This window comes from Oncorhynchus gorbuscha, linkage group LG14 (assembly GCF_021184085.1).
Source record: "Oncorhynchus gorbuscha isolate QuinsamMale2020 ecotype Even-year linkage group LG14, OgorEven_v1.0, whole genome shotgun sequence".
Taxonomy (NCBI): domain Eukaryota; kingdom Metazoa; phylum Chordata; class Actinopteri; order Salmoniformes; family Salmonidae; genus Oncorhynchus; species Oncorhynchus gorbuscha.
The window spans coordinates 59171650-59182279 of NC_060186.1; the positions used below are offsets into that span (position 1 = coordinate 59171650).

General features: G+C 40.3%; 1 protein-coding gene, 1 long non-coding RNA gene and 1 other non-coding gene across 3 annotated transcripts in view; 2 read left to right on the forward strand and 1 right to left on the reverse strand.

Annotated features, from left to right (window-relative positions):
* Positions 1–2050: 2050 nt before the first annotated feature.
* On the reverse strand, positions 2051–5302 carry LOC123995936. Its single transcript, XR_006831910.1, has 3 exons — positions 4044–5302; positions 3622–3723; positions 2051–2867 (listed from the first exon to the last, which is right to left on the reverse strand). It is a non-coding gene; the product is annotated as an uncharacterized LOC123995936 (long non-coding RNA).
* Positions 5303–6932: 1630 nt separating this feature from the next.
* Positions 6933–7015, forward strand: trnal-uaa. Its single transcript has one exon. It is a non-coding gene; the product is annotated as a tRNA-Leu (tRNA).
* A 3014-nt stretch (positions 7016–10029) lies between these two features.
* The window catches only part of utrn (utrophin), a 392537-nt gene continuing 391936 nt past the window's right edge, over positions 10030–10630 (forward strand). The window contains exon 1 of the mRNA XM_046298685.1: positions 10030–10473. The gene's annotated coding sequence lies outside the window, so the exon portion shown is untranslated. The remainder of the gene's footprint in view (positions 10474–10630) is intronic.

Consider the following 10630-nt stretch of genomic DNA (forward strand, 5'->3'; position numbering starts at 1 on the left):
CCACCATCCTCCTTCTTTACTTATGGGTTACCAGGTGCATGTAGAAGTGCCAGGGGCCAGACACAGAGTGTGAGAGAGTTCAGGCAGGCGGGTACAAGGCATAAGACATTGGGCTCTGGATAGGTAGGGGGCTAGGTGGTGGTTGCCCATCCGCCCGGGCCCGTCCTCTGTTGGGACTGTGAGTCAGGTTGGGACTCGCTGTGGAAGTCAAAAGGTCACCAGGTGCACGAGGAGGCCTCCCCCAAGGCGGGGGGCACTCAGGCTGTGGAGGTTGGGGACTTAGTCTCTGAGCGGATAAAAGCGGGTGGGTCACCAGGTGCACAGAGCTTGTTTCAGGTTACCAGGTGCACAAGGAGGCATCTATCAAGGCAGGGGTCACTCCGAGTCCAAGCAGGGGCGGCCGGACTCGGGGGCTGGGGGCAGCACTCAGGCTGTGAAGGTTGGAGTGGGGACTGGAGGTCCCGGGCAGGTCATTAGGAGCACAGAGCCTGTTTCGGGGGCAGGGGGCAGCACTCAGACTGTGGAGTGGGGACTGGAGGTTGGAGTGGAGTCTGTGAGCAGAAAAAAGCGGAGGCACAGAGTCGCCAGGTGCACAGTGCCTGTTTCGGGTCACTAGGTGCACGTGGTTCCTGACAGCGGGACTATAGACATTTTAGTAATTCCAGGGAGTAAGCTATACACTCTCAGGCCCAGGGAGAGGGCAGGGAGTGTAGGCCAGGAGTCAGAGGTCACCAGGTCAAAGCGGGCCTGCCTGGAGGTCAGGAAGGCCCCAGGGAGAAGGCCCAAGTGAAAAGGTGTGTGAGTGACTGTCCTTCATGCGGGCAGGGCAGACAAATTAATGTAAAATCGTGTGTGAGATTAAAATGGACAAATGTGTAAACCCACTGAGTGTATATTCTGAACCTTGTTTGAAGTCAGTAAGTCACATGACCAAGGAGCTATTGAAATGAGAAAGTTTGAAAAATGTATGTAAAAATGTGCGTGATGAAAATGGACAAACTAAAGGGTGTGCAATATAGAAGGGTAGTCACTGGACATTCTGAACCTTGTTTGAGGTCAGTAGGTCATATGACCATGGAGCTATTGAAATTTGAATGTAAAAATAGTTTGTGCATTGTTTATGCTCCCCAACTCATTCAACTAGGAATACAAAAGTCTTCTCACATTTACACGTTTATTAGCTTTGCAAAGTTAATTAATGTCCAAATTGTTAAAAATAAGACCTGTGCAATGCGGTGCGCAATTTTTCCAACACTTATTTGGAGTCTGTGGTTTGAAAGCTATTGAGGTTTGAATGCGTGAATATCCATCAATATCCAGCCTGAAACTGTTTTTACCTCGGTGCCTCAGAGTATGTTTGGAGTATTTATTTCTCACACATAAGGACAAGCTCATTAAGGGACAATGTTTGTATTATGGGGATAGTGGATTGACATAGGCAGGTGCTTTTGCTGTTTTTTACTCAACTTGTTCGCTGAGGAAAAGTAATGTGGACAGTTCTTCTGTATGGAAGGCCAAGAGTTTCAAATAGTCATACCCGGAACACACCGTAACACTTGTAATTATAATTTTTCGCTTGCTTTTTTCAAGCGTCCAATGTAATTTTTTGTACTCGTGATTTTTTCACCTGTCCAATGTGTGTTTACAGGCGATTTGAACACCTGTTACGGGCATTTTTACACTCGTTCATTACACCTGTTCAGTGTGCATTTACAGGTGATTAGAACGCTTTTTATGGGTATTTTACATGCGTTCATTACACAAGTTCAGCCTATTGGGTAAGGAATGGTGTTTTTGTAGTTGTTTTTGGATAATTGCCAAAAAAAACGTATTTAGTAGCTAACGTCACATTTTGTGATAAAAAAACATTTGTGCATTTAAAAAAAAGTACATAAAGGCTTCATAATTTGACATTTTAATAAGCTATACAGAATTTTTCCTTGTCTGAAGTGTGTGTGTGTATACATATATACATACACACACGTATATATATATATATATAAAGGAAAAATAAATTGGTGGATGGAAAGAGTCATAATTTATATATATATATATCCACCAGATGGGATGGTTTTGCAAAAAGTACCTACTTTTCCAAAACCCAATTTGTTTGGAAAATTAAAGCAATAATAGTCACTATACTATTCAAACCACAAAGGCTGAATTAAAATGTTTTCTAAAAAATAATTTATAAACTGTTATGGAGGCAGCGGAGGAAGGACCAGGGTGCACAACATTTGAGATAAATAAGCCTCTTGTGCCTATGGAAAATGTCTGGAATCTTTTATTTCAGTGCATGAGACCAACACTTTACATGTTGCATTTTGTATATACATCCATGTGAAAATGTGTTCACTGCTCTGGCTAGTCGTCTGTCCAGTAATAACATGCACAGATCTAATTTTTTCTTTTAAGGCTACCTCTGCAGTTTATTTTGTCATTGATAGGATGTCCATTTATCCTACTTATTCCCTGACATTGTCCAAGTTCTCATTAAGGGAAATAAACATTTACAGTAGACATTTTCCCGATCATAGCCTAGCTCAAAACTAATGAGACTGTTTCAGCATGTAAAAAGTAACAGTACACAAAACATACATTATTTTAGAAAACATAAAATAAATGAGTTGACTGAATAGATATTAAATAAACGTTTCAAAACAATACATATTATAGACCTGCTAAATTACTCACATCCAGCATTAGGAACAGAATAAACTAAAATGATTCTGTATTTATTTGAGATGTAAGAATTGTTCATGAAGCAAACATTGTATGACATGGTGAAGATGTGGTAGAAAGAAGCTGTCTGTTTTCCTCCGCCTCCTTCATCCATGGTGCTCATTCAACATAGCATTCGGAGATTCCTGTGAACATTAACAGTCATAAACATGTCATTCTGAACAGCAACATCTTCCTAACAAGAATTTAGACCAGTTGACAATTCAACAGAATTCAGTCTTGTTCATGTTGATGATTGGTACATGAGACAGATAACAAGATAGCAAGCCATGGTATATCAGACCGTATACCACGGGTATGAGTCAATATTACTTGTTTACTGTTGCAATTATGTTGTAACTTTGGGGTTGGTAGTGCCTGGATACAGCCCTCAGCCCTTGTATATTGTCCATATACCACAAACCCCTGAGGTGCCTTATCGCTTAAATATAACACAGATACATGTGCATGTGAGGTTTCAAATAATAATGTTACTACTACTAGCTTGCTCTCTCCTTGCTTCTCCTGAACATGTTGATCTGATATAGCTAGTTATTGTTCTTCCTTGCTCATGTCACGCTCTGACCTTAAGAGCGTCTGCTAAATGACTTAAATGTAATGTAATATCTCTGTTTTCCTTATATTTTGGTTAGGTCAGGGTGTGATGAGGGTGGGTATGCTAGTTTTTGTATTGTCTAGGGTTTTTGTAGGTTTAGGTATTTATATGTCTATGGTGGCCTGATATGGTTCCCAATCATAGACAGTTGTTTATAGTTGTCTCTGTTTGGGGATTATATTTAGGTGGCCATTTTCCCTTTTGTGTTTGTGGGTTCTTATTCTATGTTTAGTTGCCTGTCTGCACCATTTCATATAGCTTCATGTTTTGTTACCACGCTGCACCTTGGTCCGATTCATATAACGAACGTGACAGCTGATCCAAAGCAGGCTTTTCTCCTCCTCGCTAGACTTCAGATGTTTGACTACATGATCATCATGTTGTGGCTGTAACATGGACATTGCATTGGAACAACATCTAGATACTCTTAGAAAAAGGGGTTCCAAAAGTGTTCTTCAGCTGTCCCCTTAGTATAACCCTTTTTGGTTCCAGGTAGAACCCAACCGGAATCAAGTGGTTCTACTTGTAACCAACAACGGTTCTTCAAAAAGTTATTCAGCTGTACCCTTAGAATAACTTTTAAAGTTCTAGATTGTAGCTTTATCAGACATACATTTTCAAGAAAAGCAGCTAATTTAGCATGCCAATAAAATATCTATTGCATGGTTCAACCTTGAAATATAGCTACTCAAGATAGAGATCTTACCTTTTTATATCTGTAGCAGTCCTCTCACCTTGTCTGAGCACTGCAACAGCGAGATCTTATTCCCCATTCTCTATTGTCTAGATTCTGCAGGGAGCTAGCATGTTCTCCTAAAACATTAGCTAATAGCTAAGTTAGCTAACTTGAGCAAATAAATCTCATCTTGATACTTAGCAAAGCCAACCAATTATACAACAAATTTACACAAAGTTAACAATTATTTTCTAAACTAATGTTAGTCTGAGCCAAATGACAAGTACAAAGAACTATTGCTCTGTCCCACAACGTAACAACCATTAGTTACAGGCTAGACAGAAGAATATCGCTAGTTAGCTAACTAGCCATGCTATTTCAATGAAAATAAGCTAGCTAGCCAGCGTCAGCTTTGTAGTTGTAATGCTATTTGGAAAAATATGTTTTAATTTCTTCCTCCAATTCTCACCAATGCCTTGACTATTTTTAACAATTTGATCTATATTTAGAAACATCTCCTCCATCCCTGAGTAAGCGATTCGTCGCAACAGGCCAGAAGTCAAACAAAGTCAAACTCACTGAAATTGAGGTGGGACAGGCTACAATGTGGTAATTTCAGACGTATGAAATGTACCCGTTACTACACAGGCGCTCAGAAAGTGTGCAATGGCAGAATTTCATGAGTCTGGAAGTACAATATTCAAACATTCTAATCACCTGTAAATGCACACTGAACAGGTGTAAAAATGCCCATAGGACAATTTGAAACTCTTGGCCTTCCATACTTTTAACACCTTCAATATGCACCTAAGAATTCGATAAAGACGCGCTGTTGCATCCTAGATGATAGTCTTAATTGTAGTCTACCTCGGAGCTGCATTGCCTGTGAGACATATTTTGCAAGCTAGAACTTTTGTGTTTCAGATAACCATGTGTCAGACACATTTGGTACTTTTGATACTTTCGTAAATACCCGGGTGAGGACTATAGTAGTAGTTAAGTTGCTGAACATTATTTCACTTGTATGGCCTGCTTGTTTAGAACGTTTGCAAAAACAATATGAATACATATATCTAAACTAGCCTTAAGCGCGGTATGCACAAGATCGCTAACGTTAGCCAGAGATACGTATATAATGAGATGCTCATGTCTCCTCCCTAAAAATGGGAGTCATCCCAAAGCGGAAGGCAGGCTACAAACTTGGGTTATTTATACACAATTTTGGTTTAGGCAGGTATGTTTCAAGAAATGTAAATGTAATGTAAAATGTTTCATACTAATCCAAGATAGACCACAGCCTGTCCTTTCCAATGGGAACAAATTAGTCATAGTGGGCACAACAAGCAAGGAGGTGGGCAGAGCCAAGCACGAGGTAGCGAGATCCTATTGGCCCGTTCTAGCATGTATCTATATATTTCCGTTGGAGAACGCCTACTATGTGAAGTGCGCGTGTGCAATAATTCAATTTGCCTTTGCACGCCTTCTAAACAACGCGATGTTTTATTAAATGGGCAAATGGTAAAGTATACAACATTTTGGCCACTCTGTTCATAACATATTATAGGTTTAGTAACAGAAAACTGTATTGATATCAAAAGTTTCATCCATGAGAAAATCTGCTGAATGTCGGGCAAAATCCATCTTCTTCCATCTTCTCCCACTGGGCTGCCTTTAACTACCATATTTGGTAGTGAGTGGTAAAGCCAAGCGGATGCTTCACATGTATACATCCGGTGAAATATCTCTCATTGTTCTATCTGTGGTTTAGGGGTGTGTTTGTAAATTAAATATGGAGTGCCAGAGAGCAAATTCTGGGCGTTCGTAAATTCAGAGTATTGTCAGATTGTCCGTTCGTAAATTCAGAGCCACACTGGACGCTCTGGCCGAGGAGTAGGTTTGATCCAAGCGTTCTGGCCTCAACCGCAGTCAAGCGCCCAAGCAAACTGGCTAACGTTGGCTAGCTACTTCCCGACACAAATGAGAGAACACACACCATTGTAAATACAACCCATATTTATGCTTATTTATTTTATCTTGTGTCCTTTAACCATTTGTACATTGTTAAAACACTGTATATATATATAATATGACATTTGTAATGTCTTTATTGTTTTGAAACTTCTGTATGTGTAATGTTTACTGTTCACTTGTATTGTTTATTTCACTTTATATATTAACTTTATATATTATCTACCTCACTTGCTTTGGCAATGTTAACACATGTTTCCCATGCCAATAAAGCCCTTGAATTGAATACCTCACTCTGACCATTTTACTCGCCCCAGCTGAGCTGATTAGGCTATTTTCCTGTTATCTAGTGACTGTAAATGTGCTGCTGGTAATAACGTTTTTTTGCCGACGTTTATTGACACTGGCCATATTCAACGGGTGTTGAGCAGTTCGTAAATTAATCAGTCATAGTTATTCTGCGCTCAAGCGAGTGCTCCTGAAGCCGGAGTAGATAGTCAGAGTGAATTTACGAACGCACCTATAGATCTTCACATTTTTCCCATATATCTGGCCTTATTGTGTACAGATTTTGGTGAGAGTGAAACATCTCGCTTCGCCTCTTCCTCTCTTCGTTAGCTTGCTAGCTACAAGTACAATAATATGTCCAGCTAGCTATGACCTAAGAGTCCAATTAAGCTGCACAAATAAGTATGTTTAGACTTGTCTTGAAATGTGAATCCTGCGTTTGCTTAAGTTGAATAGTAGCCAGATACTAGCGTAACTAGATAACGATAGCATATCAGCTATCGAGGGTTCCTTGGTAGCTAGCTCATCGTTTTGTGTCTTGCAGCTGCCGTTGTGTTGAAATGGATTGCTCGGCAAGCTATACAAAAAGATTACGTATTAATGTCAATGGGTCACATTCCAGCAGCTTTATTTATCAATACGCCGTTGAATTAAGGTGTGTATACCAGGATGGCCGAGTGGTTAAGGCGTTGGACTTAAGATCCAATGGACATATGTCCGCGTGGGTTCGAACCCCACTCCTGGTAGAAAGTTTTGCTCAAGGAAAGCACTTCCATCGAAAATATGCGGCGTTGTTTTTCAATTGAAGGGGTTTGTGGTACTGTAAACGGCTTGTACGGTAGTGTGTTTAGCTTGTCACATGCTGCAGTCAAGTCTTTAAAATGTTAGAGCGTAATCTGGCTACACTTTCATTGTGTTACATTCTAATAACGTAATCCGACAACACTTTCAGTGTGTTACATTAAAACATATCTGATAGTTGGGCTGCTGTTATTGTAACACCTTCATGTCACATAAGAAGCAGTTGAATATATTAACTGACTATAAATGTCTTGTTTATGTCAAATGATAAAGTGTAGCCAAGGCTACCCCCTACTGGCCAATAAAATATATTGCCTTGATTCTCGATGTAATAACCTTATGTTGTTGTAATAAAAACGGTGGGTTATGATGTTTGCTTTACAAAACAAGTATACAATGTGCTGATTGTTGAAATAAGCAACATGTACTTGACTTTTACTAGTATTTTACTCATGAGATTCACGCCACATCTCTTATTTAGAATATTTTTCCAGTAAGCCTAGACCCTAGTATTTAATCAATTAATAAATTACACATTTTTTTTATATCACCTACTACATTTACGTCATTTAGCAGACGCTCTTATCCAGAGCGACTTACAAATTGGTGCGTTCACCTTATGACATCCAGTGTAGCAGCCACTTTACAATAGTGCATCTAAATCTTTTAAGGGGGGGGGGGTGAGAAGGATTACTTTATCATTACCTATTTAACCAGGCAGGCAAGTTGAGAACAAGTTCTTATTTACAACTGCGACCTGGCCAAGATAAAGCAAATCAGTTCGACACATATAACAAGACAGAGTTACACATGGAGATAAACAAACATACAGTCAAAAATACAGTAGATAAATACATTTATATACAATGTGAGCAAATGTATCCTGCTGTACACAAGGGGGCGCTAGAACTCCTTTATGTGTAGGCCTGCACTACATGCCCTTTCAGTTAAGACTAAACTCTTATTTAAAATGACGGCCTACACCAGCCAAACCCGGACGATGCCGGGCCAATTGTGCGCCGCCCTATGGGACTCCCAATCACGGCGGGTTGTGATACAGCCTGGATCATCTCCATCACAGAATAATAATTAGAGCAGTATTATATATCTGAGAAAGCAACACTTTATCCTAGGTTTACATGTATCTATGTAACTGTAACTGATGTGAAATGGCTAGCTAGTTAGCGGTGGTGCGCGAGCGATGGGTAACGATGCTTCGTGGTTGTCAGTTGTTGATGTGTGCAGAGGGTCCTTGGTTCAAGCCCAGGTAGGGGCCAGGAGAGGGACGGAAAGCTTTAATGTTTCATATCAACACAGTAATATAACAGGTAGAGTTACATGACAACGGATTTGCACGTGTAAGAGTGATTAAACGTATTGCAATATCTGAGACAGATACTGCTGCCGGTGTATTCAAAGTGTAATATTAAATATTGACTTAGCATGTACCGGTGACATGTCATCTGCCATTATGTGGCCCATCATGAGGCCTATTGTTATTTTCCATTCAAATAAACTGCTCTCTCTCTCTCCAACTGGTTTATAGGTCAGGTTAGGTCTTACATTCCATCTTCATTTTGCAGTCTTCCTCCCAGGTCGGCTCATTTTACCTGTGCGGTTACCTGACACCTGTGCGAGGGCCCTGCTGAGCGCTCATTTGTGCAATCAATCCTCTTCTATGGTCTGCGCGAGGAAGCGCACACAAAGAGGCAGTGACAACTGAAACGAGGGAGGGAGAGGGGACAAGGCAACATCACTAAAGCCACCGGGGCCCAGGCAGAGGATGTTGTTTAGATTTCCATTAGGCCTACTCAATCTTGACCAGCAATGGTTGCCTTTGAGATGTTGACCTTTAATATCAATTATATATTTAGGCCAATCCTAGATAGGCTTACTCTATTAATTATCTGTGTGTGTGTCTGATTAACTCAAGATAAAGGAAAACCTCATTCAAAGGGATGAATGTTAAACTTGCACCACTGTCATTGTTTCTAGTTTATCCACACCTGTAAACTACACTGCTATCAAATATTTGTCCACCTACCTTGATGATCTTCAAACTGTTGACATTGCAACCATGTTTCATACATGCACATCCTCATTAATTTCAGATTGCATATCTCATAGTTATAAAATATGTGGTCCTGTGTAGCTCAGTTGGTAGAGCATGGCGCTTGTAACGCCAGGGTAGTGGGTTCGGTCCTCGGGACCACCCATATGTAGAATGTATGCACACATGACTGTAAGTTGCTTTTGATAAAAGCGTCTGCTAAATGGCATATATTATTATTATTATTATATATAGGACATAGGCCGACTGTATAGGGTATGTTGCATTGTCAATGTCAACAGTTGAATGATATTGAGGCTTTTGCTTGCTCTGAGATATCAAGCATCTTCAGTGGCATGGCATGTATCGCCTTGACTGCAGACAAGCACAAAGCATGGGTTTATACTATTATTTGAGACATTGGAAGGCAAACAACAATAAGCAGCCCAAGTTATATTAGCCCTAGTCCATGTGAAATGAGTGGCCTAATCAAACTAAATCAATAATAATTAACCAATAACCACAAGATCCATATATTTGAGATAAAGTGACACAACAGAAAAACACATAAATTGTATTTTGGGTACGGTTACATCTTAATATTTTTGATTGAGTTGGTTGCCACACACGATTCAAAAGTTTTCATATCCATCGTCGGGGGAAACATCGTCATGGCTGGAAAGAGTACAGCTTTTATTTTTTTTGCATTTCAGCTAACCGCTGTCCTAACCTAACCTAATTCACCTAACCTGCCACGTTAATTATCCTAACCCGCTCCGGAAATTTTCTTAACCTGGTACGAAAATTAAACTCTGACAAAAAACTGTTGGCCTGTCCATTCCAGTCAAAACCGGGAACCAAGTCAAGCGCGTGTGCGCGCTGTCACGTGACGCCGACCGCGCCATGTTTCCATCTGCGCGTCAGAAGTTTGCGGGCAGGCAGGGAAAGGTAGCAACAGGAACAAAGTTTGGGACGGACTCCCTCGTTAGCTGAGCGGGTTTCTCCCGTAAAATGAGCTAACATTTTTTCATCAACAAAAAAACTGGACACACCCGATAACCATCAGGAAGACAACGGACTCACAAACAGCAGTTTCTTAGATGCTTTGGAAAATTGCTATAGTGAAGTGTGTGGATGTGCTGGACTGTGCTTTTTTAGCATAGTTTGGAGTGCCCCCGCCTCTTAAAATGGCTTAAAGGTCCTCGTGTTGATATATTTTAACATTTAAGACAGGGTATTTTTGTTAGCTTCTAATTTTTCACAAATACAACGAACTTTTAATTATATATATATTTTTTGTGCCAAAATACGCGGATTTTCCATGATCGCGCCCCCTGATTGACAGGAGCGAAGGTGAGTGTGAATTGTTTTGCAAACTCTAGATGAAAATATGGCTACATAGTAGCCAAAACAGGCTATCATTATTTACACCAATACACTCAAGAAAACACAATGTAGCCTACTTGCCAAATCAATAAATCATCTATTGTCTGAGATTGTGCAAGGACCT